Source organism: Pelodiscus sinensis, chromosome 2 (assembly GCF_049634645.1).
Source record: "Pelodiscus sinensis isolate JC-2024 chromosome 2, ASM4963464v1, whole genome shotgun sequence".
NCBI lineage: Eukaryota > Metazoa > Chordata > Testudines > Trionychidae > Pelodiscus > Pelodiscus sinensis.
Window position 1 is genome coordinate 113,069,996 of NC_134712.1, and position 27,067 is coordinate 113,097,062.

Sequence of the window (27,067 nt, forward strand, 5' to 3'; positions counted from 1 at the left end):
CTCAGAACCCCCCCCCCCGCCCCCCAATTCAGGGTGAGTGGAGGAGCTCCCTCCCACTCCCACTCCCACTCCACTTGGCCCTTCCTGACAGTCTCCCTTCCCCCCACCCCAAACTGTGACTGTCCCCAGACAATGACTTACCTCCATCAAGACGGCCCCGACAGTAGATCTCCCCACGCCAAATTGGTGTCCCACGGAGCGGTAGCTGTCGGGGGTTGCCAGCTTCCAGAGGGCAATGGCGACCCTCTTTTCCAGGGGGATGGCGGGCCGCAGGTGGGTGTCTTGCCGTTGCAGAGCAGGGGCGAGCCAGGTACAGAGCTCCTGGAAAGTGGTCTTTCTCATGCGGAAGTTCCGTAGCCAGTCTTGGTCATCCCAGATCTCCATCACGAGCCGGTCCCACCATTCAGAGCTGGTGTCAAACCTCCAAACACGCCTGTCCACGAAAAAGTTCGGAGGCAAGGGCAGTGTGGCTGCCGGACGGGGGAACCCCTCGTCCCTCTGGTCTGGGTCCAGCTCGGGAAGGAGCCTCATGATTGTCTCACGAAGATGCAGCAACAGCTGCAGTATGGTGGTGTGGGGCCCTCGCCTGCCCAGGGGCAGCTCTGGCTCCATGCCACAAATAAGGGTCTGCAAGCAGAAAAACCTCAAAAGAAAAAAGCTGCTGGGGTGTCCCAGGAAGCTGAGCACTCCAAAGCAGCACTGCAATGCCTTGCAAAATTCCTCAAGGGACAGCAAAGGCAGCTGCAGGAGCAGAGCAACGGGTGTTCAGGAGTGTCCCTCTCACCACGCGTCTCTGCAAAGGGCAGGCAGGCAGCACCCGGAAGGAAATGCTGCCCCCATGCCCTGGCAGAAGCAGTTCCGGGTGGCTTTCAATTTCGAAAGAGCGTCCGGCAGTCTGGACGCTCTTTTTCGAAATAGCGGATCGATCTTTCGATCCGCGCATTGTAGTCTAGACGCGCTCTTTCGAAAGAGCCTCTTTCGAAAGATGCTTTCGAAAGAGGCTCTTTCGAAAGAAGCCTGCAGTCTAGACACACCCTAGAAGTTCTACATTTCCTTCCCTTTTCTGCCCCACTCTGCACGGAGTATCCATGAGCAAAGGTAGTAGCAGAGCAGAGGTTCGGAGGGAGCAGGAGATTTCTGGGAGAGTGCTCGTCTGGAATGTTAGGCATGCTCCTATGGCCCAAAGATTGTGATTAGTAGCTGAGAGAAACAGAGGGTCTATGGAGCACACTAATTTGTCTCCATGAATCATTACATCTGGGGGATGGGGTGGGGGAGGATAGGGGTGGAGGGAATCCCTAAAACATCACCCTTGCCTGCTGTAAATGATGGCAAGGGGGTACTGTACTGAACAAAGTACAGTTATCCAAATGGATTTCTATTATGCTTAGTACAGAATACCCAGTCCCTATAATACATCAGCCGCTACAGATGGCAGGAACTGGATCTGATTAAACAGGCTCTCTGAGTCATTTAAATAGACAGTTGAGAGGGAGACAGTAGTGCTGGGATGCAGGGATACATTGATTTGCACCCCTCTGGCTTTCGTGTTGATACAGCATTTAAAAATAAATTAGCTGAATCACTTGGTGTGAGTACATGGTCTTTCCTGCCTTTGTTAAACAAGCTTCTGGACTCACCACTCCCAGCTCAGAAAACATTCCAGCATCAGACATTGCCATGAGCCTTGCTGTATTAATGCAGACAATTCAGTGAAACTAATTAATGTGATAATGACACGGATGCTGCTCTTTTCCCTGGAATTAATGACACATGAATAAACAGCCTGCAAATCTGACATTCTTTTAAAGGCTCAGAAAGTGTGACTTGGGCCAGATGCATTTGTGAATACCTCGGGACAGGACGACAGGGTGGAGAAGCGAGGGGGAGGGAAGTGGGAGAACATACAGTTCAGATTTGCTATGGCAACCTGGAGAGCGCCAAACTCTAGTAAACCACAGTTCTAGCAAAGTGAGTTTATCAGTTTTCTTTGCATGAAATCATAAGCCAGCTGGGTCATGACTAGGGATGGGGCAGCCTCAAAAGATTTAGAGTTCATGTTCAGTTTGGATAAGCAGTTAAAAGCAGGGATGCTTTACAGGCCATCCAGACTTCTTAAGTGTGCATAGCTGGCCTGTAAATCTCAGAAAAACAGGCTTCCTCATGAAACATGTGGTAATTCTGCTTACAGTGCCAAAGTCAGAGGTCTAGCCCATACTAGTCATTTAGGTTGATAGAACTTCAAAGAGTGTGAAAAATCCACATCCTTGATTGACGCAGTTAAACTGACCTACCCCCCCCCCCCCCAGTGTGGACAGTGATAGGTTGATGGGAGAATTATCCTGTTGCTCTAGCTACCACCTATAGGGGAGATGATTTCCTATGCTGACAGGAGAAGCCCTCCCTTAGGGCTTAGGTTAGGTATCATCTTCACTGACATGCTACCGTGTTCAAAGTGTAGATGATCCATGAGACTCCTTAATACTTTGACTGCCCTGGGCCTACTTCACCCACTTTGAGAATGCTTAAGGGATTCTAAGAGTTGTGGAATTGATATGCCAAAGAGTCATAAGTAGATGTAAATTAAAGTTATGCTTAAGTACAATGAGATTCAGTAGGTCTAAATTTGACTGTTTAATTTAAGTTAATTTAAGAGAGTCTTGTTGACACAACCCAGGCCTGCTGATGGGAGGGGGAGAAGGAAAGGCACAGTTGCCCCAGGAGACGATGATTCAAAGGGACCCAGGGCTCCCTGCTGCCACTGCTGCTACCACGGCATCAACAGTGGCTGAAGCCCCAGGCCCTATTAATCACCACCAGAGCGCCACTCTGCACATTCTGCATGGTTCTGAGAGGTGGGAGGGGGCCAGTGGCATGCTCTAGGAGGTGAGGTGAGCTTACTGCTCTGGCATTGGCCCCACCCCTTTCACTCAAGACCCTGCCCCTTCTGCCTGAGGCCCCGCCCCTTCTGGGGCTGCAGAGCTGACTGTCCTCCACACACCTTGCCAGGGGGTTGGAGAAGCTGTTGGTTTCCCTGACACCACCTGATGCACCACCTCTGAATTTGGCCAAGTCTCAATGGCGAACGACCCAAGAATGCCTTACCTGGTGTGTTTTGACACGTCAGTTTTTAGTTGTGGAGAGAAACTGGAAACTGGCAGGGAATTTAGTATAGTTGGGTTCTAAAAAATGGGTTAAGGTTCAGGTTGAGGATGATCTGTTATGCTATCCAAGCCGGAACAGCCCCCCTACGGTAAATGTGATATTGTGGAGGAAAAAGCCTCTCTTGAGCTTTCTTATTCTCGGCATTTGGAGAGCTTGCACTGCAGTCAGCTGTTGTTTTCTGTAAAAGCAGCAGTTCCTGTCATCATTTTCAAACGTAAGTTAGCAGCACAGCTCTGTGAAGGAGACGTGCAGAATGGCTCATTCAGACGCTGCACACTCACAGGTGATCTTTAGACCTGCACATTTTCCAGTGGAGCTGGCAGCTGCTCATGTTGTTCATGCTTGGGTGACTAGCCAAAGAAGGAACTAGGCGGGCATTTATCCAGTTGAGGCAGTTTCAAGCAGCTGAGGCAAGGAGGAAAATTAACAACTCTGACATCTGTTGCTCCCTACAGGTCTCTTTTATTATAGCCTGGCAAGTTGTCAAGGTGCACGGACATGACCCAGAACTGTTACACCCCTTGGCAGCCCCACCCCCTTGTCATAGGTAGCAGTTGCAGTTCCCATTTTTGACATACCAGGAAATCCTGGTTCTTGCTGTTATGAAGTGGTTATGGCACAGTTATATAACCTGTATTTGCCACCAGTAGTACTTGTACAAAAAAGTTTACTCGGAATGTAATGGAGCAGAGCAGCGTATAATACGTGCCTTTATATACTCTAGTGAAACCTAGCTTAAGAGGTCAGCAAAATATAGTTGTTTAGTAGATGTGCTATTTAATTAAAGGTTAAACAAGTTGCAATGGAAATCTTGGGTGCTCTTTAAAAGTGGTTGGTCAGTAGAGGGGAATGTCTCTTGGAAGTGGTCCTTATTGCAGGTTTTGCTGTATTTAGGTATACATGCTAGTTATTAATAACTATTATTTATATCACACTGTAGCTCTTTGTCCTCTCAGGACACTTGAGAAGCCAATTCTATGTTTAGCCCCCACCCGTGTAGGCCTCCTGCTCTCTGAGAAGCAACGAGGACCCAAGGTTCAGTGGCCTGCAATGTTTGTCAGTAGTTTGTGAGGGTAGAATTCTATTTATCTATTTCCGAGAACATTTGTCCCGCTCTAGCTTGCCAAAAAGAATACAGTGCAGTGTAGCAGCTATTCAGAGTGATGGTAAATATTTGTTCCGTGTGCAAATGCTTCTTGTATCCACATGAGATTCTGTTGATGCATTTTTTTCTGAAAGGGAAAGGATTTTGGTTGTGGTCTGTTATGTTCCACGATATCTCGTTTCAATGTAACTGAGCAGAGCGCGATGCTTGAGAGAGGTAGTTTCTTTGGGAGTATAATGTGTCAAATGAATTAACACCACTAGCATTCCCCTTCCTTCCCCTACCTGTGAGTAGTTTGAATTACAAGTACAATTTGCAAATTCTCTTTCTTGGGAAATCCCCACCACTCATGTTTATTTTGAGATTTTGTCATTTGTTTTTATAGTCTTTCTACTGGCTATACTTCCATCTCCTGGTATGTATCTCCACTAGACTTTAGTACTGTGCCTTTATCAGTCCCCCCACTCCCCAACCGCATTTATGTTTAAATCTCATACTAGATTTTGCTAGGGTTACATCTACTGGCTTCTCTGCTCCACTAAATCAGCTCAGCCACTGGGAGGACTAGAAGCATGTGTGGTTCCTGTGATCAGCTGGCAAGATGCAGACTTGCTGGCAGGGTCTAGTCACAACATACAGTTTGAGAGATGAAGGGACCAGAGGCATCACAGAAGTTTTAAAATTATTACAGTCTGCTAAAGATGGAGCTGATGAAGATGCGGGGAGACAGATGAGGAAAGGACATTGGAATGCAAAGGCAGATCAAAGAAGGGGAGGTAGGGAATGGGGAGAGAGGTGAGAGAGAATAGAAGGGACAGAGAGCACCAGGGCAAGTGATGAAAGCAAATGAGAGAACACACGGGGGAGAAGAAGATGAGATAAATATGGACATTAAAAGATAAGGGGGCGTTTATAAGGGCCTGGCTCACAGGAAAGTGGGTGAGATACTAGACTCTATTGTCTGGTCCCAGACTAAAAAACAAGGACTTTTTTTTTAGGATTGTGAATCACTCAAGTGCTTGTGCTTTTGTTGTTCTCTGTCTAAAGCAGTGGAACAGATCAAAGCAAGGCTGAGTTTTGTCTCTCCCCCCTGTGCTTCTCTGTTCTGTGCCCTTCCAACTTGTAGTCCCGGTGAAGAGAGAAATGGGGGACAGAGGAGGACCATAAAGCTCTCCCTCTTCCTTCTCTGAGAGCCAGAAAAAGGGTTTTATGCTGACTAGACTGGTTCAGTGACTCAGTCCTTATGCAGTAAGGTCACCTGACAGTTTTGACAAGCATTGACTTTAAACAAAGGTTGGCATGAAACACAGGCTCACTATGTGAGGAGAGTGCAACAAGCTGTGAAACAAATCATTTTATCCCAGTGTAGCAATATATGTCTTGGGCAAACATTTTGTAGTTAAATACCTGGAAGGGAACATTCTGAAAGAAGGCATGAAAAAATGAAGCCATTTCAGCCATAAGTTCTCTAGGCAATGGGACATATTGAAAGCCCAGCTGCCCCCAGGTAAGGTTTCTTTACCCCAGTCATATAGCCTACGTCTACACTGGCCCCTTTTCCGAAAGGGGCATGTTAATTTCACAGGTCGTAATAGGGAAATCCGCGGGGGATTTAAATATCCCCCGCGGCATTTAAATAAAAATGTCCGCCGCTTTTTTCCGGCTTTTAGAAAAGCCGGAAAAGAGCGTCTACCCTGGCCCCGATCCTCCGGAAAAAGCACCCTTTTCCGGAGGATCTTATTCCTACTTTGAAGTAGGAATAAGATCCTCCGGAAAAGGGCGCTTTTTCCGGAGGATCGGGGCCAGGGTTAGACGCTCTTTTCCGGCTTTGAAGTAGGAATAAGATCCTCCGGAAAAGGGCGCTTTTTCCGGAGGATCGGGGCCAGGGTAGACGCTCTTTTCCGGCTTTTCTAAAAGCCGGAAAAAAGCGGCGGACATTTTTATTTAAATGCCGCGGGGGATATTTAAATCCCCCGCGGATTTCCCTATTACGACCTGTGAAATTAACATGCCCCTTTTGGAAAAGGGGCCAGTGTAGACGAGCCCATAATGTGTAGACAGTAGTGGCTACTGTTACATGGAAAAGGGATGCTACTTTTCTTACCCATCTTTCTGCCTTTTCCCATTCCTCCTTGTATTTCCGGTCTATCTTAGGGGTTTATATTCTCACCCATCACCACGGAATCTGAACACAGAATTTCCTTCCCAAATGTCACTTCACCAATTTACTCCTTGATGGCTTCAGAGAGATTTTAAAATGATGTCCCAGGACAGTCCCCTCTCTGGACATCACTTTTTCTTCAGAAGTGCACCTGACATGCCTATTTTCTCTGACACAAAGCTGATGAAGTTTTATTTGTAACCTATTGGATTTATAAATATAAGTGTGAGGGTCAGGTTGACATGAATGGAGGACTGTCAAGCAATATTTCCAGCTGTGCACTACTCTCGTGAAGTATGGGTACATCTAGACTACATGCTTCTTTTGAAAGAGATCATCTAGACAGCCACAACTTTTCAAAAAAGCGATCTGCTTTTTCGAAAGACAGCACCCAGGCAATCTGGAAGCTCTCTTTCGAATAAGTCCTGTTTGCAGTCAAGAATGCCTTTTTGAAAGAGCTCTTTTGAAAAAAGGCATTCTGCCTCGTAAAATGAGGTTTACCGCTGTTGAAAAAACTGCTGCGTTCTTTCAATTTAATTTTGAAAGAATGCAGTGGCAGTTTAGATGCAGGTGAAGTTGTTTTGCAAAAAAAGGCCACTTTTTTAAAAAAAAAAAAAACCCCTGAACTATGATAGCAGCAGTGGTTAAGATTCAGGCCAGTGCCTTCAAAGCAAAATGATCCTGATTCTTGTAAATATCAGATTTATTCAACTCCCTGTAGTTGCTGAGAGGAAGATAGCAAACAAAGAACAAAAATAGGAGTAGGGAGTGGTGTTTTTAACTGACAATGGTGAAGAGAGACCCTTTGCCACCTTAGGGTACATCTACACTGCAGAAAAAGATCAAAGCTGCTGCTGTCGATCTTCCACGATTTGAATTAACGGTCGAGTTAAGATAGCTAATTCGAAGTGAGGGGGACAATCTGGTTGATGCCGGTAGTCCTGCTTCATAAGGAATAAGGGAAGTCGAAGGAAGAGTGTTCTCCCTTTGACTTCCTGCAGTGTGGACAGTGCCACAAGTCGAGTTAAGCTATTTCGACTTCAGCTAACTTGAGCAGTTAACATAGCTGAAGTTGTGTATCTTAATTTGACTTTGTCCTGTAGTATATCTACCCATAGATAGAAAATGGGGCTGGAAAAGATGCCCTACATTTTCTATTCTACCCTCTTGTATGAAGCAGGATTGTCCTTTGCACAAGCTCTTGAAGTTTTAAATAATCTATTCTTAAACATACAATGCCTCAATCTCCTCTCTGTAGTATGTAAGATCCTATAAAAAATTTTGAAGGAGAAAGTAGTTAGAGACATTGAGGCTAATGGCAATTGGGACAAATTACAACATGGTTTTACAAAAGGTAGATCGTGCCAAACCAACCTGATCTCCTTTTTTGAGAAAGTAACAGATTTTTTAGATAAAGGAAATGCAGTGGATCTAATCTACCTCGACTTTAGTAAGGCATTTGATACAGTACCACATGGGAAATTATTGGTTAAATTGGAAAAGATAGGGATTAATATGAAAGTTGAGAGGTGGATAAGCAACTGGTTAAAGGGGAGACTACAGCGGGTCATACTGAAAGGTGAACTGTCAGGTTGGAGGAAGGTTACTAGCGGAGTTCCTCAGGGATCAGTTTTGGGGCCAATTTTATTTAATCTTTTTATTGCTGATCTTGGCACCAAAAGTGGAAGTGTCCTAATAAAATTTGCAGATGACACAAAGTTGGGAGCTATTGCCAATTCAGAAAAGGATCGGGATATCATACAGGAAGATCTGGATGATCTTGTAAATTGGAGTGATAGCAATAGGATGAAATTTAATAGCGAGAAGTGTAAGGTTATGCATTTAGGGATTAATAACAAGAATTTTAGTTATAAGCTGGGGACACATCAGTTGGAAGTAACGGAGGAGGAGGAGGACCTCGGAGTCCTGGTTGATTATAGAATGACTATGAGCCGCCATTGTGACATGGCCGTGAAAAAGGCTAATACGATCTTGGGATGTATTAGGCGAGGTATTTCCAGTAGGGATAAGGAGGTGTTAGTGCCATTATACAAGGCATTGGTGAGACCCCATTTGGAATACTGTGTGCAGTTCTGGTCTCCCATGTTTAAGAAGGATGAATTCAAACTGGAACAGGTACAAAGAAGGGCCACTAGGATGATCCGAGGAATGGAAAACCTGTCTTATGAAAGGAGACTCAAGGAGCTTGGCTTGTTTACTTTAACCAAAAGAAGGCTGAGGGGGGACATGATTGCACTTTTTAAATATATTAGAGGGATAAATACCAGGGAGGGAGAGGAATTATTTAAGTTTAATACCAATGTGGACACAAGAACAAATGGATATAAGCTGGCTAGTAGGAAGTTTAGACTTGAGATTAGACGAAGGTTTCTAACCATTAGAGGAGTGAAGTTCTGGAACGGCCTTCCAAGGGAAGTAGTGGGGGCAAAAGATCTATCTGGTTTCAAGATTAAACTAGATGGGTTTATGAAGGGGATGGTTTGATGTGATAACATGATCTTGGTAACTAATTGACCATTCATTATCAGTGGGAAATAGGTCAATGGAGGGATGATAGGAGTTACTATAGAGAACTTTCTGGGTGTCCGGCTGATGAGTCTTGCCCACATGCTCAGGGTTTAGCTGATCGCCATATTTGGGGTCGGGAAGGAATTTTCCTCCAGGGTAGATTGGCAGAGGCCCTGGAGGTTTTTCGCCTTCCTCTGTAGCATGGGGTATAGATCACAGCTAGAGGATTCTCTGCATCTTGAGGTCTTCAAAGTATTTGAAGGCTTCAATATGTGAGATATAGGTGAGAGGATTATTCTAGGAGGGGTGGGTGAGATTTTGTGGCCTGCACTGTGCAGGGGGTCAGACTAGATGATCATAATGGTCCCTTCTGACCTTAAAGTCTATGAGTCTCTCAGAGGATAATTTCATTGACTATGGACCCAAATTTTTTGTATTTGTTTCTAATGTTCAGTGTATTATTCCTCTATTTTGATTCAGTCCTGTAATGTGTTCAGCGTCTCTCTTGAGGACCCTCAAATCCCTGAGGCATTAATAGGAGCTGAGAGTATTCAACATTTCTTCACTGATATACCACATAATGCAGTCATTTCAAGTTGTTAGCCCTTGATAGGGTATTCTCAAACACTGAACTTTCTATTAGCTCTTTTTTTTCTAAACCCAGAAAAAAAGCCCCGCTAATTATTCATCTCTATGGCAACTTGCATTTGTATTAATAGATTCATAGATTTTTTTAAGGCCAGACAGGACCAAATTGAAAAGCTCTTCTGACCTCTTGACCATAGATTTTCACTCTATAATTATTCTTTTGTACTATGTAAGAGAATGCTATCAATAGAGCCCTGAAAATCAGATATCCGCTCTGGTATCCACATCCCCTGGCTCATTTTTGTGGATTCGGATGCAGACGCAGATACAAATTTTGTATCTGCGCAGGACTCTAACTATCAAGTCCCAAGCACTCATGATTGAACTAGAGCATATCTTTTAGAAAGCCATTCATACTTAATTTAGACTCCAAGTGATGATGAATTTACCAGGGCCCAATTAAGTGGTCCATAATCTTTATTGTTTACTTGTCTAATTTTTTATATGAATTTTTTTTTACTGTAATTTCCAGTCATTAGATCTTATTTTGCCTTTGTCACATTAGAATTGCACTACTATTTTAATGTCTTCTTCCTGGGTAAGTGCTTATTCACTGTGATAAAGTTGCCTAAATCCAAAGTTACTAGAAAGCTGTGCAGAGTATTCTAAATGAAAAGAAACGTGCAAATGTATTATCTACCAGCAGCTTCATGCTAGGCTTGAGTGATATATATTTCTCTTTCAGCAGTTTGAGGAGAAATGAAGAGCATGGGGCGTAGGAGTGTGATGGATCTAGCAGGGGCCTAACTTCTCACTGCTTCTTTTCAATAGTTTTGGACAGTAAACTTTCCGAGTGAGGGGAATTCACTTTGCATATCTTACCTAAAAGTTTGTCACCCACTCCTGTTGTAGCATCAGTAGAGGACACCTTGTCTGCTCAAAGGATTTGAACATAAAAGGGGATATTGATGATTGGTCATTATAGGGAAACAAACAGCCACCGCTCTGTATTGGAGGATTTGGGAGTATGTCTAGACTACATGGCTCTGTCGCCAGAGCCATGTAGATTCATTTACTAGACATAATCAAATGAAGCAGCAATTAAAATAATCGCCGCTTCATTTAAATTAAAATGGCTGCCGTGCTGAGCCGATCAGCTGTTTGTCGGCTCAGCACGCTAGTCTGGACGATCCGCAGTCCACATCAAAGGCATTTATCGACTGCCCCGTTATGCCTCGTGGGATGAGGGTTACCGGGGCAGTCGACAAATGCCTTTGATGTCGACCACGGAGCATCCAGACTAGCGCGCTGAGCCAACAAATAGTTGATCAGCACAGCGCGGCAGCCATTTTAATTTAAATGAAGTGGTGATTATTTAAATCACCGCTTCATTTGGGTATGTCTAGTAAACTAATCTACATGGCTCTGGCGACAAAACCATGTAGTCTAGACATACCCATGGTGTCCATCATGGGTACTTCTTTGGGTTTTTCAGAAATGTCTATTGATTTTAAAACAGTGATACAAAATTATTATTCTATATCAAACTCTGAATAAGCAAGAAAACACATTTTGCAAAACCATCTGGGACTGCTAAACTGCCTCTTTCCCTGCCCCTCAGCATACTGACTCTTTAGCAGTCTCATGTGACTATCATATGTATATCTGTGTTTCCTTTGGATCAGAGAGAGATACTTTCCCATACTCCAGGTTTGTCTTCAACCTGATGAATAAGGGTACGTCTAGACTACAGGGTTTTGTCAACAGAAGTTTTGTCGACAGATACTGTCGACAGAACTTCTGTCGACATAGAGCGTCTAGACTACATTCAGTTCTGTCGACAAAGCAAGCTGCTTTGTTGACAAAACCCTGTAGTCTAGACACAATCCTACATGCAATAACACCTTCTGTCGACAGAACTCTGTCGACAAAAGGCGTTATGCCTCGTAAAATGAGGTTTACCAGCGTCGACAAAACTGCTGAGTTCTGTCGACGTTATGTCGACAGAACTCAGCGGTAGTGTAGACGCAGGTATAGTTTTGTCGACAAAAGTCCACTTTTGTCGACAAAACTCTGTAGTCTAGACACACCCTAAGATATTCACGTGGAAACAAATTCTACCATGTCACTATATCAGTTTCTTATGTGTGGGAAACAAGAACATGATCAGTTTGAACAGATCAGTCTTAGAGTCTCCAGTCTCCTGAGTTTCTTGGCCTAACTCTGCTGCACGGCTAAGTATTGCTGTCCTATGAGGAAAACTTAAGTGGCGTTCAGGTTTTATACTGGATCACAGTTCACTTTGAATAGACTTGGCCTGAACTAACGTTCTGCTTGCAGACACCACTGAGCTTTGAGGAAATTGAAATCCAAACAGAGATCCAAACTTCGCCATGGGCTCCAGTGAAGTGGTGGCAGGGTCAGAGCACAATTGTGTTCCTCCAGCTAGTTTATGGATCCTTGGGGAGCATTACCAATTGGCATATGTTACGGAAGCTCCTAGGTTGTTCTAATGTAAGATGGGGTGAAGGCTAGTGCAGATATGCTGCCAGAACCAGGGCGCTCTCACTGGTTGCCTTATGGGTTCCCTCCTCTCCTGCACAGAGCAGCTCTCAGAAGGGAATCCAGACCACAAATCTGGGGGGGGGGGACAATTTTCTGAAATGAGAAAAGCATGTCATGTTGCTACATAGAATTCCTTCCCATTGTGACAATGTTAAACATAAATCAAAGGTAAGGAGGGGTGGACTCCACCCACTCTGTATTTATTAGTTTGTTTTTCTAATGCTACACCAAATGTGGCTACTTCTCCTCCCCCTGGGAGTGCTACAGTGTGGTCTGCAGATAGAGTCCATGCAGAGGACAGGTCACAGGATGTAAAGACAGTTAGGCCATTCAGCTGGAGAAGGAACATCGTCCTCTCTGGGATCTTTGCAGATCACACTTCCTCAATGTTGCAGTAGGTTCTATTCAATAGAAATTAAAAGAAGGAATCGGTCTTCTGCCTGGCAAACTGCCAATGCAGCTGTTGGCTCGACAAAGTCTGGATGCTCCTCCATTCTAGTGAGGATGGGAGTATTTTTGTTTCCAGTGCAGCGTGCGTTCACAATGATGATCTAGAAAGAGTTTGGCTCCTGGTTGGGTGCTGGCACAAATACTTCATTTTGTCAGGGACCAGAACACTGGCAAGTTTTAAGGTTTTGTCATGTGGGAACAGTGGTGAAGAAAAGAAAAGTGAAACCAGATGTTTGTTTCTTACAGTTGCTTCATATTCATGTGAGAGAGGGGAGAAAGACCATAAAAATGTCATAACCTTTGATCCTTGAGACTCAGAGTTACACTCTGTGAAACCTAGTGCTATACATTCCCGCCTCTCTGCAGTTACGGGTTCCGAAGAGACAGGACAGTTGTGACACTTCTGGCATTTGTGTGTGTGTGCATGTAACCTGGAGGAAAAAGTACTTTGAGAGTTAAAGCTAACATGCTATTTTTTTATCAGATCTGCTGCATGTAGAATTTCTCCGGGGATGTATCCATGGAGAGTGCTGAGAGTGCTTAGTATATTTGGAAATTTGGTCTGAAAGTGCCTTGGTCAGATGTCGTGAGTGACACAAGAGTAGTGTTGCCAGGAAAATTCTCTTTTCACTGCACAGCAGAGAGATGGCACATTATATTCTGAATTCAGAAACCAAAATAACTTTGAAGAATGTGAGACAACAGATGGGGGAAAGGGGGGTGTTGTGTGCGTGCCCCTGTGCGTGCGCATATCAAGCCAAACAGAGATTTAAACAGAAAACATGTAGGCGCAGGAAAACCTTTTCTGTAATGCACCATGACTACTATATGATTCACTCCACAAAGTTGTCTTTCTTGATCTTGTCTATCTTAGGGTATGTCTACACTACCCCGCTAGTGCGAACTAGCGGGGTAATGTATGCATACCGAACGTGCAAATGAAGCCCGGGATTTGAATTTCCCGGGCTTTATTTGCATAAGCCGGCCGGCGCCATTTTTAAATGCCAGCTTGTTCGAACCCCGTGCCGAGGTGTACAGATAGTTCGGAATGGCTTGCTAGTCCAAACTATCTAGCCCGTGCTGCGTGTAGCCGCGCGGCACGGGGTTCGAACAAGCCGGCATTTAAAAATGGCGCCGGCTGGCTTATGCAAATAAAGCCCGGGAAATTCAAATCCCGGGCTTCATTTGCACGTTCGGTATGCATACATTACCCCGCTAGTTCGCACTAGCGGGGTAGTGTAGACATACCCTTAGGGATCTAAGTGAATTGTCGATTACCTGATAAGCCCAGTCGCTTCCTGCCCCCTTGCTGCCTCTGTATCGGGGCGGCCTGAGGTGAGCTGCCCAGGGCGCAATGAGCGGTCGGCGCCCCCGCCTCCACAGCCCTCAATGGCGTGATGTCATCATTGGGCACTCGTTTAACGCGGTGCCCTAGGCAACGGCCTAGTCGGCCTATACGCATGGGCCGTCCCGAGTGGGGAGGAGGAACCGGTGCTGGGGAGGCGCAGGCTTAAAAGCCAGTTCCCACCAGCACCGTTTCCGGGGGGGAAACAGGGGAAGCAGAGGCACAGCAGGGGAAACGGTGCAAGTGGGGACCGAAGCAATCCCCACTCACTCAGGGTCCTGACTGCTGCACCTCTCCCTTTGAAGGGTTCAGGAGCCCACAACTCTTGTACATTTCAAAGTGAGAGGCGCAGCAGTCGGGATGCCATGTTGGTGCGGACTGCTTCAGTCCCCACTTGCGCAGGTTCCCAGCTGCGCTTCTTCCTTTGAAATGTATAAGACCCACAGGCAGCTCTTGCACATTTCAAAGACAGAGGCGCAGTGGGATAGCGAGCACCCACCCTTATCGACTAATTGAGTAGTCAATGGAAATTCCATTGACTACTCGATTAGCTGATTAATCAAAATTTAACAACCCTAATCTATCTTGCTCAGAAATATGTTTTGAATATGATGAGATATGTAGGAAGGGCAGTCCATCTGATCAGAATAATATCAATTCTTTGGTTGTCTTCTGTAACTGGAGATGGTCTGCGCCACCAGGTTTGGTCCTGGATCTTAATTCACCCCCAAGTTCAAGAGTAGACAGATCCATTTCCCTAGTTGTAATATGTCTGTGTTTTGACTTCTGACATACAAGCCTTTTAGGGCAGGCATGTTAGTATAAAGTACAGTGTATAGTTGCACTACAACTACCAGGAATCAGTACTTAGAAAAAATACAAGATGAGAATAAGGAAAAATAGTTTAATGGATACAGCTTTAGACTAGTGTTCAGGAGACCAAGGTACATTTCCTGGCTCAGCCATAAAACTTCACTGTGTGACCATGAGCAAGTCACTTAGGATATGTCTAGACTGCACGCCTGTCGACAAAGCCTCTGTTGAAAAAGAGCGTCTAAACTACAACCAGTACTGTTGACAAAGCAAGCCGCTTTTTTGAAAGAGGGTTTAGACACTCTCTTTCGAAAAAGCACAGTTTGCATGCAATAGTGCCTTTTTTCAACAGAGTACCATCGAAAAAAGGTGTTATTCCTCGTAGAATGAGGTCTACCGCCATTGACAAAACTGCCGCATTCTGTCAACTTACTGTCGACAGAACGAGGTGGTAGTGTAGACGCAGGTATAGTTTTGTCGACAAAAGCCCACTATTGTCGACAAAACCCTGTAGTCTAGACACACTCTTAGGGTATGTCTACACTATCCACCTTAGTTCGAACTAGGGTGGCTAATGTAGTCATTCGAACTTGCAAATGAAGCCCAGGATTAAAATATCCCGGGCTTTATTTGCCTGTTCTGGGCACCGCCATTTTTAAATGCCCTGTAGTTCGGACTCCCTGCCCGCGGCTACACACGGTACGGGATGGGTAGTTCGAACTAAAGCCCCTAATTTGGACTACTGTTACTCCTCCTGCAATGAGGAGTAACGGTAGTCCGAATTATGGGCTTTAGTTCGAACTACCCAGCCCGTGCCACGTGTAGCCGCGGGCAGGGAGTCCGAACTATGGGGCATTTAAAAATGGCGGCACCCGGGAACATGCAAATAAAGCCCGGGATATTTTAATCCCGGGCTTCATTGGCAAGTTCGAATGACTACATTAGCCACCCTAGTTTGAACTAGGGTGGCTAGTGCAGACATATCCTTAGTCTCTCTGTCCTTCAATTTTCCATTTATGCGATGAGTATGATACCTCCCAATGTCATAGCGATGTCATGAAGAATGTTATTACAGTTATTACAGCGATGAAGGCAATGTAAGGCTATGTCTAGACTTCACAGCTTTTCCAGGATCCCAGAAAAGCAATGCCGCATCAAAGGAGCACATCCTCTTTTCGGAATTTTTTTTGAAAAAGTGGGCACTCTTTTTTGCCATCCCTGTAAACCTCATTTTACAAGGAATAAGGGATGTATTAAAAAGAGCACTTTTCCCTGAAATGTGGTGCCGTATAGATGCTCCAAATTTTGGAAAAGCCTCTTTTGACAGTAAAGTGGAAAAAGATATGCAATTTACGTACCGCAAATTGCGTTTCTTTTTCCATCTTACCTTTGCAGTGTAGACCTAGCCCAGGTATCTATTTGGACTTTGTACTGAAAGCTAGGTTTTGCATACAACCTAAATTATTAATATAACTGAAAATGGGCTTTCACTCACACTGAATATTTAAAAATGTACAATGAGACTTAGGGAAGGAGGATAGAAGGTGGAATTCTAGATAATGCTGAGAACTCAGGGAAAGAGGAATGGTGTAATAGAGCTGGGTTTTTCTTTTATATTGCTGCTCCTGCCTCTGTCTCTACTCCCGGAGAGTAGTTTGAAGTCATTAGTAAAGAATGGCCATTAGACTCTTACTAGTTTTCCTCCTGGGGTTTTGTTAAAGTCTTTTTCTCTCTTCTCTCCTTTTAGTGTTACTTTAGGACTGTGCAGTAGAACTCCTCCAGGATTAAAAAATAGTCATGCTGCAATGCAAGTGTTGGGAGATGAGAGAGTTTGCTGTGGCAACCTGATTAGCTGGGATGAAATGATGGTGGGAAAGAGAGCGAGGGAGCACAATGTTCTTTTCTTTTTATGGAAAGTGATATATTACTGTAGACCACAGTAATCCAAGGTCTGCTCTTTGCAACTTAGCGATTTGCAGACAGCCCCCATTTGTGCGGTACTGACCATGTGTGCAGCTGTGGTGGACAGAGGGGTGTCAATTAATCTTGATTTGTGCTATGGATTACATTATCCGAGAAGAAATTTATCATCATATTGAGTTGCAATATGTGTAGATGAACATCGTATTGTATGTGTGGGGAAAGCACAGAAATGTGCTGTTGCATACAATGCACTTGTTCTTACTGGAATTGTTGTGTTATAATTGCACGGACAAAGCCCCTTTCTTCTTGAGAGCCCTGGTCCAGGTTTGCAAACTTGTAATATCACTTCAGACAAAAATGTTCCTCTGCAAAATGTTTTGCAAATACAACATTGAACATTCCGTTCTCACAACAGCATTATGCCCATTTTAGAGGTGGGATAAATTAGGGCTTCTTTAATGAATTTTCTCTCTATATGTATTAAAAAAACTTTTCCTGTGGGACAACAGAGTGATGTAATCACATCACTCTGAGTCCCACAGCCCCCCCTCCCCTCCTCCCCGCAGCTAACCCTGCAGGGTTCAGCAACCTGTGGCTCCTGAGCAGCAGCACTGAAGGTAAGTTGCTGCTGCTGGACTTGTGGTTGGGAGAGGGAGGACCAGGATTGCATGGAAAGCTTGTGGGGGGAGCATCAGCATCAGCAAGGTCCATGGGCGGGGGGGGGGGAGGCTCGGACTGGGGGTCAAGCTGCACTGGCAACAGAGCCCTCAGGAGAGGGGCAATGGAAAGGCCCGCAGTGTGGGGGGGTGGCGATGAGCACCGTGGAGGGGAGACAGGGGGTGCCAGTGGAGAAGCTGTGGCAGGGGGCTGGGTCCTGGGTGGAAACAGGGCAGCCTCCCTCCTCCTGGGGGGGGGGGGGGCGAGAGCTGTGCACTCTCCCCTACCCCCTTCCCGCACCCCAGCCCCTCACACACCCTCTCCCCCCTCCTGGAGGTGTGTGCCCTCCCCCCTTCCCACACCCCAGTCCCGTCACACACTTCTTCTGCTGGGGAGAGAGCCAGGGATGGCCTGGCCCTGCCCACCAGCAGGGAGAGGACCTCAGCCCCGGGCCCTCCCCAGTGGCCAGAGAGACAAAATGCCAGGGCCAGCTGCAGGAGCAAAAAGCCAGGGCTGGCTGGGGGGGGGCAAAGAGCTGAGGGAGGGGGCAGGGCTGAGGCTGGGGCGGCTTCAGGGCGAGAGGAGGGTTGATGAGCGCAGTGACCAGAGGGATCCGCCCCCTAGTATTTATTATTTTTATTATTGTTTATATTACAGCTGAAAACATGTTGGGCACTGAACAAACCCAACGATGAACTAAGTCCCTGTCTCAAAGAGCTTTCAATCTGTATAGACAAGACAGACCAAGAATGGAGAAAGAAGAGATAAGTAAAATGGCGGAGAGGAAGGTAGGCACATCTTGTTTGGTTTGACTTTTTAATTCTTTCTTCAGCCCTTCCTCAATATGGTCAACCCCAAGCTTTCAAAAATCATGAGATTATCTTAAAATCATAGGATTTAAAAAATAATAAATTAGGGGATTATTTTTATTTGTCTTCTGATATTTATGGTTTATGGTTTCAAGCATTTCTATATAATCATTAGTGATAGAAACATCTTTTTATAAAAATTAAAACTAAGATTGTTGCATAACCATAAGACTACAGGATCGGAAATTTTTAAAAACCCAGCAAAGAGCACAGTACTCACAAGAGTTGGCAATGCTGCTTCCCTTCCACTTCTCTGTCTAAATCAACTTGCTCTTCCATTTATGCTCCAAGAGTCTGTCCTTCTCTCTGCTCTTTTTCATCTTGTGCACTCCACAGCATAGATTTAAGCTCTGTGTGAACCAGAGACAGTACAATCTTCCAGGTGACATCCAGGTTAAAGAAAGTGTCAGAAAATTGTCAGCAGGGGTTCTCTGGGGGTGGGGTCCTGCCTGGCCTCACTTGTCTGCCTGCATTCACTTGCAGCTTCAAAGATGCAACTCCTCTATCGAATCCCTTCTGAGGCAGGAAATGGGGGGGGGGGGGGAAATGAGGAGAATCTACCCTCCATAGGGATTACTTGTGGGGAGAGCAAAGATCTGAACCTACCCCTGTCAGTTTGGGGAAAACATTCAAACTTAGGTGCCTAACACTCAGTATCTCCAGCTATATACAGCCACTTAAAATAAGTGGTTTTACTGAGCACCCATAATTCCCAAAGACTTCTATCCCAGTCCTTTCTGCTTCCCAGATCTCCGTGCAGGGCCTAAAGAGTAGGGGCCTCTTCTTTAGGGGCCTCTTCTATCTCCTCAAGCTTGGGTGTAGTCAGAGGCAGTAGAGGGCCAATTAATCTTCCTTGTTGTCAATGGACCAACTTCACCACAGATTTAGTAGGGCCAGCGGTAGTAGCAGCACATTTTTCTTCTCCGCTTCCCAGGTTACTGATCAACACAGGCTCTGCTCTCCTCTTCATCAGTTTTCCTTGTTGAACTGCACTGGCCAGAGGAGCAGCGGGTAGTAGGAGCAAAGATAGGGGAGGACAATGACAAGACACAGCTGCTAGTTGCTGCTTAGCAACTATGGAAGTGGCCCTAATGGCAGAGTTGGCTGGGTGTGGATAGGAGCACACTCTGGCTCCTTTCAGAGGGCCATGGAGCTGTTGATACTTGGGAGCCACCTTTTTATAAACAAACCAAACCTCTAGAATAGAGAAAATCAAAGGAAAATCTAGTCTGAGGCAACGTTAGAGATGAAATTTTAAAGTAATTGTTATCACTTATTTTAACACTGCCAGAAAAGCTCTAGGTGCCTCGCCATACAGTTAAAAGACAAGGACCCTGATTCTGTATAACAACGCTGTTGGCATGTACTGCCCGTAAAGCTGGTGTATGTCTTCTTCAGGTAATAGCCTACCAAAAGGAGGAGTCTGTAGTCTAAAGCTGATGGAACAGCCCTATGTCACCCACTGTTGTATCCCAAGTGTAGGAGCATGTGGTTTGGGGTCTAGGAAAAGTTGAGTTGGGGGAGGAATGAAGTTGTCTGGCTAAAGTGAACTATATTCTAGATGGTCTGAGATTGTGCTAGAGACCATAGGTGGCTACTGCTGATGAGCATAAATTAGAGCAGCCACTAGGACTGTTCTAAATTATGCTGGAAACTGTGCCCATTCCAGAATCTGGGAGGTATAGATATGGCCCATTCACCCCCTTTGAGAGTTCCAGGGCCCAACGGACTTAAAACCACAAATGCATAAGGAGTGAGGTGGGTGAATGGATAAAAAGGCAGGCGGGGAGGAGTAAAGGAGGAAGGAAAGTAGTAATGTTTGTAAGATTACACAGTTACTCACAAAGGCTACATGTGGCACAATGAAACAAAAATAACGTGTTTATTTTTCAGATCAATGGAGATGATGAGCAGGTTTATAATTGCCTACATTCTTGAATGGATGCTCTCAAATTCTTTCATCAATTTTTATAACACCCTGTTAAATTTGTATACAGCACTGTTGGTTTTCCTACTTAAATTTGATAGGATTTTTAAATAAGCATATGGTTGCTATGAAAACATTAACTTTCCTTACCCTTGAGCATTTAAAAATTGCAACCCTACTGTTGCACTAATTTTGCACGTAAAATGCATTAGAATTTATGCTTCTAGGACCTGTCTTGTACACTTCCTTATCCCGTTGTTACCAAGTAACATGATTGTGGGCACTTGGTGGCAGTTTCTCTAGTTTATTCATAAGCTCTGCCATTGTGGCCTCTGGCAGGCAAGTCACCAAATAGTTCTTGTTTGTGGTCACCACATGAAAAGCAACTGCTGTTTCTAATGATCAAATTGTTTATCACACATCTCCTGGCACAGGCAGCAGAGAAGGCAATGGATTCCTTCAGGAGATACTTAGCTTGCCATCTTTGTAAGGAACATGGCTACCCTGGGAACAGGCACAGCAGAGGCAAAAAAAAAAAAAAAAAAAAAAAAAATTCCCCAACCCAACCCCCCCCAAAATAAAAAAAAACACCCTAATTTTAATATGGATTTTATAATCCCATTCATAAGATTAAATGATGGAGTTGCCCGTGCAAGCAGGGAACTGGTCTCAGTGAACCAGAAGGTCCCTTCTAGTCTTATCTCCTGTTGTTCCTATGGGTGTGTCTAGACTACTGAGTTTTGTCGACAAAAGTGGACTTTTGTCGACAAAACTATACCAGCGTCTACACTACCGTTGAGTTCTGTTGACATAACGTCGACAGAACTCAGCAGTTTTGTTGACGCTGGTATACCTCATTTTACGAGGCATAACACCTTCTGTCGACAGAGTTCTGTCGACAGAAGGTGTTATTGCCTGTAGGGTTGCGTCTAGACTACAGGGTTCTGTCGACAAAGCAGCTTGCTTTGTCGACAGAACTCAATGTGTCTGGACGCTCTTTGTCGACAGAAGTTTTGTCGACAGATACTGTCGACAAAACTTCTGTCGACAAAACCCGGTAGTCTAGACGTACCCTATGAGAAGAATGTATCTTCACAAGAGTTTAACCCATGGTGTTTCATTAAAAAATGTGTCTTACATGCAATAGGTCTAATTCTCATTTTATGCAAAAGGGAGTATAAAGTAGATATCCAGCATGAGTTTTCTCCAGATGCATGCACAATAATGATGTGTCTGTATTGTATTTAGACACCTGCCACTGGCCTGTGCCAGCTGAATTGGGCTCGGAAGCCTTGGGCTGGCAGGCCTGTTTAATTGTGGTGTAGTTGTTTGGGCTCAGGCTGCATTTTAAGCTCTGGGGGCCTCCCACCTCACAGGGTCTCATAGTCCAGGCCCAAGGCAAAACCCAAACTTCAAGCAAAGTTAGTTAAACAGCCGCTTAGCCTGAGCTCTGCAAGCTTGAGACACCTGGTACGGGCCAACCACAGGTTTTTAACAGCAGTGTAGACATGCCTTCCATGGCAAAAACCCACTGACCTATAGAGGGTAGAACAGGAACAGCTGAAGTTTAATTATTCCACCTTCCTGAGGCAGAGTTTGGTGATAGAACAAGCAGTAAGTCTGCTCAGCACGTTTGTGTGCTACAAGGGTAGAAGGGAGTTCATTTCCATTCTTCACTGGTCTCTCACCAAGCTGTGCCCTAACTTGGTAGGGGCCCTCTTCATTTGTTCTGTCATCTCACTTGGGTAGTTTTGCGGGGTAGGGAGGTAAAGTCATTTCTGGCAAACAGTGTAGTGTGCTGCTACCGTCTGTTTTGTAGTAAGTGACGCATTATCAGAATGAGGGATCTCTAGGACTATATCAAATCAGGGGTTTTGTTTGTAGAAGAAGCTACCCTGCGAGCTAGCCACACCTACTTTATTTTGGGTTGCACTCGCACTGTGTGGACAGAACCATGGTACACATCTGGTATTGTACCGCTCACTACTGTCCAAGAACTTGATTGTAACAGCATGTGGTTCCTTGCCTGACATCCACCAATGTTCTTGTTATGTTGTGTGCACTTTGTTCTTGGCTCAGTGTGTGAGCAGCCTCTGGATTTAACCCTTACTCTAAAAGATTTTTCTGGGTGTCTCTGTCACTTGATATCATTTCTATCACATTATGCTGCAAATCTCTGACCTATGCTCCAAAAGTTCTTAAAAGTTGGTAATGTGGTTGGGCAAATACACTGTTTCTAGCAAGCTGAACAAAATCTTTACTACACTGTGTATCCTATCTATATAACATGAGATGCTTCACTTGTGGGATTGCATGTCAATGGATCAGAAGAGATGGAATAAAGGAAAACGTATCCCATTGACATTCAGAAGCCTGTCTGCCATCAATAGTTTTATCCAACTCCAGCAATAGCAGCAGCACTAATCTTCGTCTGTTTTATGGGAAAATGCAGTTGCTTATTTATTTGGCAGCCTATTAATACAGTACTCAGAGTATGACACACCTCTTTAGCAGCCAAGCTGTCAGTATCAGAACTAGATTGCATAAAGCAATGAAGATTATATCCAGGAGGTGTGATCAGGTTTCATTGCTTCTTGTAAAACAAATAAAGTTGCCTGCCAGGGTATTTCTTTCTGTTTTCATTACCTAAGCCTGAGGGGGAGCTATGGAGTGACTGTTTCACTGAGGGCCTCCTTTCAGCCATTAAACCAGCAGCGGTGTTGGCCAGCAATCTAATTCCCCCTTATATCTCAAGGAGCTGGGGGCAGGGTAGTGGCTGGCTCATCTAAAGATAAGACATTACAGCATTTTGTGTTGCACGGCTGTACTCTCTGAGTTTAGGTGCTTAACTAAGAATGGCTTTTCTGGTGTGAGATTTTTCTTTCCTTTTTTTTAGATTGTCTCAGCTCTTCCTCAGCCCTTATGTGTTTGCTGTTAATTCTGTTAATAGGTGTTCAAGGTGCATGCTGCCCTCTAATGGCCAGTTATGTCTATGAGACACATAACAATGTATTGCTGATATGCACAATGAAAAATACATCCAGCCTAGGATTTTCAGATCTTTTTATAGTGTGGACAAGTTTACAGAGTGAACTGAGGAATCCTCTCCCCTCCCATTTATGCTACTAAGTATCTCTTTCTTCCCCTCCTCACAACAGCACATACCTCCCCTCCAACTGACTATCACATAACATCTCTGTAGCCTCTACCATATGGTATTTGCTTATTTTTCCTATTAGGAAAATGTAATGTGTTTTAGCAGCCTTTGAATACAATTTAGAGGCTGGAAAAAAGGAGCCAAAACTGCACCTTGAGACTAATTAGTTCTCAGCAGATCACCAGAGATTCATGGACCATAGCCTGAGAATCACTGGGCTAGCCAATGTCCTAGAGAGAATTCATCTGACAGACCTATTTGTGAAACTCTTTACCCTGGTAACTAAATTCTGCTGATTTACTACCAGACATGTAATAAAGTCTGTTCTGTGCTCAGAAAGCTATCAGTGCCCTGTCTGACTTGCAGCTTTTAGGAGGATTACACTTCTCACCAAGTAGAAAAGTTCTTCTGTTATCTTGGAGTAAGGTACAGTGTGTTACACTCTTCAGAACACTTCCACAAACAAACAGCGCCTTTGGAAAGACTCACCAACATTTATAAAGTTCTTTCTATTTTCTCAACAAATAGGAAAAGCTTTTAAGACAGCATACATACCAGAGGCTTAACGCAAAAGAAAAATACCAGAAAGACATATGCAGAGTTAATGATTGGTAGAATATGAAGAACAGTACTGGACTTAGTTCGCTCCTCTTCAATGAAGAATTCAGTATCCCTGTGTGGAACAAAGTTCACGACTGACAGAGAAAACAGAAGACTAATTCTGGTTAAGGAGACAAAAGGATTTTTCTGAAAGTTGCAGATTAGAGAGTGCTTTGAGTGGAGCAAAATTCTTTGGGTCTGATTCTAATTTAATTCACATCAGTCTAACTCCTTTAAATTAATGATGTCGCTTCTTTTTTTATCCCAGTATGAAATAAGAATCAATACCTGAATTGGATCCTATTCCTAGCTCTGCCAGAGAGGCCTGCTAGGTGACTTTGGGAAACTGGTGTCCCTTCTGTGTGCCTCAGTTTCTACATCAATAAGATGAAGATCCTGATACTGACTTTCTTTGTAAATCCCTTTGAATCTGCTGATAAAAAGCACTGTATAAGGCTAGGAGGTGGTTTCTTTTATTTATTTATTTTTGTCCATAGAACTGTATTAATAAAACCTGTGTTAGGCCCAGGTTTATACATTTTAGAAGATCGGGAGTGAAATCTTAGCCTCATTGAAAACAATTGGAGTTTTATTGTTGATTTCAATGACCCCAGGATTTCTGCCCTGGTGTTTTCTGACCAGATGGAGGAATTAGAAAGATTCCTGGAAAAAGGAATTTTGAATTGCAAAAGATGCTGTGTCTCTTTCAAACATTTGGGGCAAAATGATAGAAAAGTCCCAAGTAAACAGAACTAGCAAAGAAGCCCTATGTGTTGCTGGTATGTCTTTGGATGAGATTTTTGGATGAGATTTTTTTTCCACCTCTTTAATATAGCTTTAAATTGAGAATGACCTGTCAATGATACAAGGTTTCAACCATTCCAGTCTAAGGGCTTGTCTGCACTTAAAACACTGCAGCAGCACAAATTTAGCACTTCAGTGAAGACGTTACCTTTGCCAAAAGGAGCACTTCACCCATCGGCATAGGGGGTTGCCAGGTGTCCCGTATTGACCTGGACAGTCCGGTATTTTCGCCTCCTGTCCAGTAAAAAAATTCAGAAAATATCGGACACCTAAAATGTCCGATATTTTCTGGTTTTTTTCCCTGACAGGAGGCAAAAATACCGGACACCTGGCAACCCTCCATACATTCAGTAACCCCCCTCCCACTCCCCGAGCTCCCGGACCTCTGCCCTCGGACGCCCTGCTTACCTGGTTCCACAGGGAAGCTCCCTTCTGGCTCGACCAAGAAAACAAGATGGCCACTGGCAAAATGCCTAAAGACCTGAGCAAAGGGAAGCAATGCCGTCCCTGGGTCTTAGTGCTCAACCCCTCCCCTCTTCCTATCCCTATTCTGACTGCACATACTTAAAGGGGCCATTCTGTTTTAATGCTGTTTTTATTTATTCATTTACTTAATAACTCTTGGGGCCCTTTTTTTGCCCCCCCCCTTTTTTTCCCCCTCAACAGAATTTTTTCCCCAGTGGTTTTTTTTTGGCAGGGGTTTTTGCTATTTTTGGTTAAACCATCTGGCAATCCTACTTAGGAAATGTACTTCTACAAGGGGCGGTAGCTAGGTTGACAGAAGAATGTTCCTGTCGGTGCTGTCAGGGCAGGGATTAAGTCGGTTTTAACTACATTGCTCAGCATCGAATTTCTTAGTGTAGACCAGGCCTTATTCGGACATGGAACCAGCTCTATTATAGTCACCTATAAGGAACTGTTGGGTAGCTTTTTACAACCAAATAATGGCCAGGTATAAGAGAACCAGAAATCTCAAAAAATATTAATCAGTGCTCCCATCTGTCTAATAACCCAAGTAGCAGCTGATACAAAAGCAGTCAACAGTAAGTAAGCAGAAATTATGGGACTCACTTGAATCAAGTCTGGGCATGTGCAGCAAATGAAAAATCTGCTAAGGGATGCTTTTAAAAAGATACTCTTACAGGTGGATGGCATCCGTTGAAGTGAGAGCTAAGTAGAGTCTTTTTAGCTCAGATTTCATTAAGCATGCACTAGTGCATGTGGGGGCTCTCTTTCTAAATCCAGTGGTACTCACCAGCTTTCAGATTCCCCAAGCTATGCTGCACAGCTGATGGTTAATTTTGTATGCAGCATTCTGGAGTAAAAGCCAATATTTTGTATATGTCTTAGTTTAAATAGAATGATGACACTGACAAGAGAAGTTCAGATAATAAGGCCTTTTCTGCATACAGAGATTACGCCTATTTAAAACTGCTTGTATCATTTCAGCTCATGCCTGTACAATTTAGGGCTTGTGTACACCTGAAATGCTATAGCAGCACAGCTGCAACATTGCAAGTGCACAGCTGCAATGCTTCAGAGCAGGCACTGTCTATGCTGATGGGAGGGTTTCTGCTCTCCCATTGACATAGGTAGTCCTCCTCCCTGAGAGGTGGTAGCAGGACTGACAGAAGAATTCTTCCAGTCACCTAGTACTGCCTACCCTGGGGCTTAGGTTGGCTTAACAATAATGGTGAGGGGCATGGATTTTTCACACTCTGTAGCAACATAGGTGGATCAACCTAACTTTTTAATTTGGACTAGGGAAGTAAGGTAACCCCTACCATAAATCAAAACTAAATCAATAGGAGTGTCTACACAGAGTAGGGTTGCCAGGTGTCTGGGTTTAAACTGGACAGTCTAGTATTTGAGCTTTCTGTTTGGGAAACAAATTGAGAAAATATAAATGAGAAAGTATAAATGTCCAGTATTTTCTAAATAAGATGTAATGTAGATTGTGATGTAATGTCAAGTGTGTCCAGTATTTTTGTTGAAACCATCTGGCAACCCTAACACAGAGCTTTACAACACAATATCTGAATGACTTTAAAGCACATCTTTAGTTTAGGTCAGTGTGTTTAGACCAGGCCTAAGACTTCATCTGTATGAGAAAGTTGCACTGTTTTGAATAACAGGGTATTTAAAACTGATTTAGTTAAAACACTACAAACATACAAAATTGTGCTGCACTGCTTCTGTCCCCAGCAAAATAACTCAGGGTATGTCTACACTACAAAGTTAGTTCGAACTAACGGACGTTAGTTCGAACTAACTTTCATAGGCGCTACACTAGCGCTCCATTAGTTCGAATTTAATTCGAACTAATGGAGCGCTTAGTTCGAACTAGGTAAACCTCATTCCACGAGGATTAAGCCTAGTTCGAACTTGCTAGTTCGAATTAAGGGCTGT

General features: G+C 44.3%; 1 long non-coding RNA gene across 1 annotated transcript in view; it reads left to right on the top strand.

The window, feature by feature from the left end:
* LOC106733043 (uncharacterized) overlaps positions 1-27,067 on the top strand; it is a 150,754-nt gene that overhangs the window by 48,006 nt on the left and 75,681 nt on the right. The window contains exons 3-4 of the long non-coding RNA XR_012901665.1: positions 17,211-17,261; positions 17,959-18,089. This is a non-coding gene — a long non-coding RNA (uncharacterized LOC106733043). The remainder of the gene's footprint in view (positions 1-17,210; positions 17,262-17,958; positions 18,090-27,067) is intronic.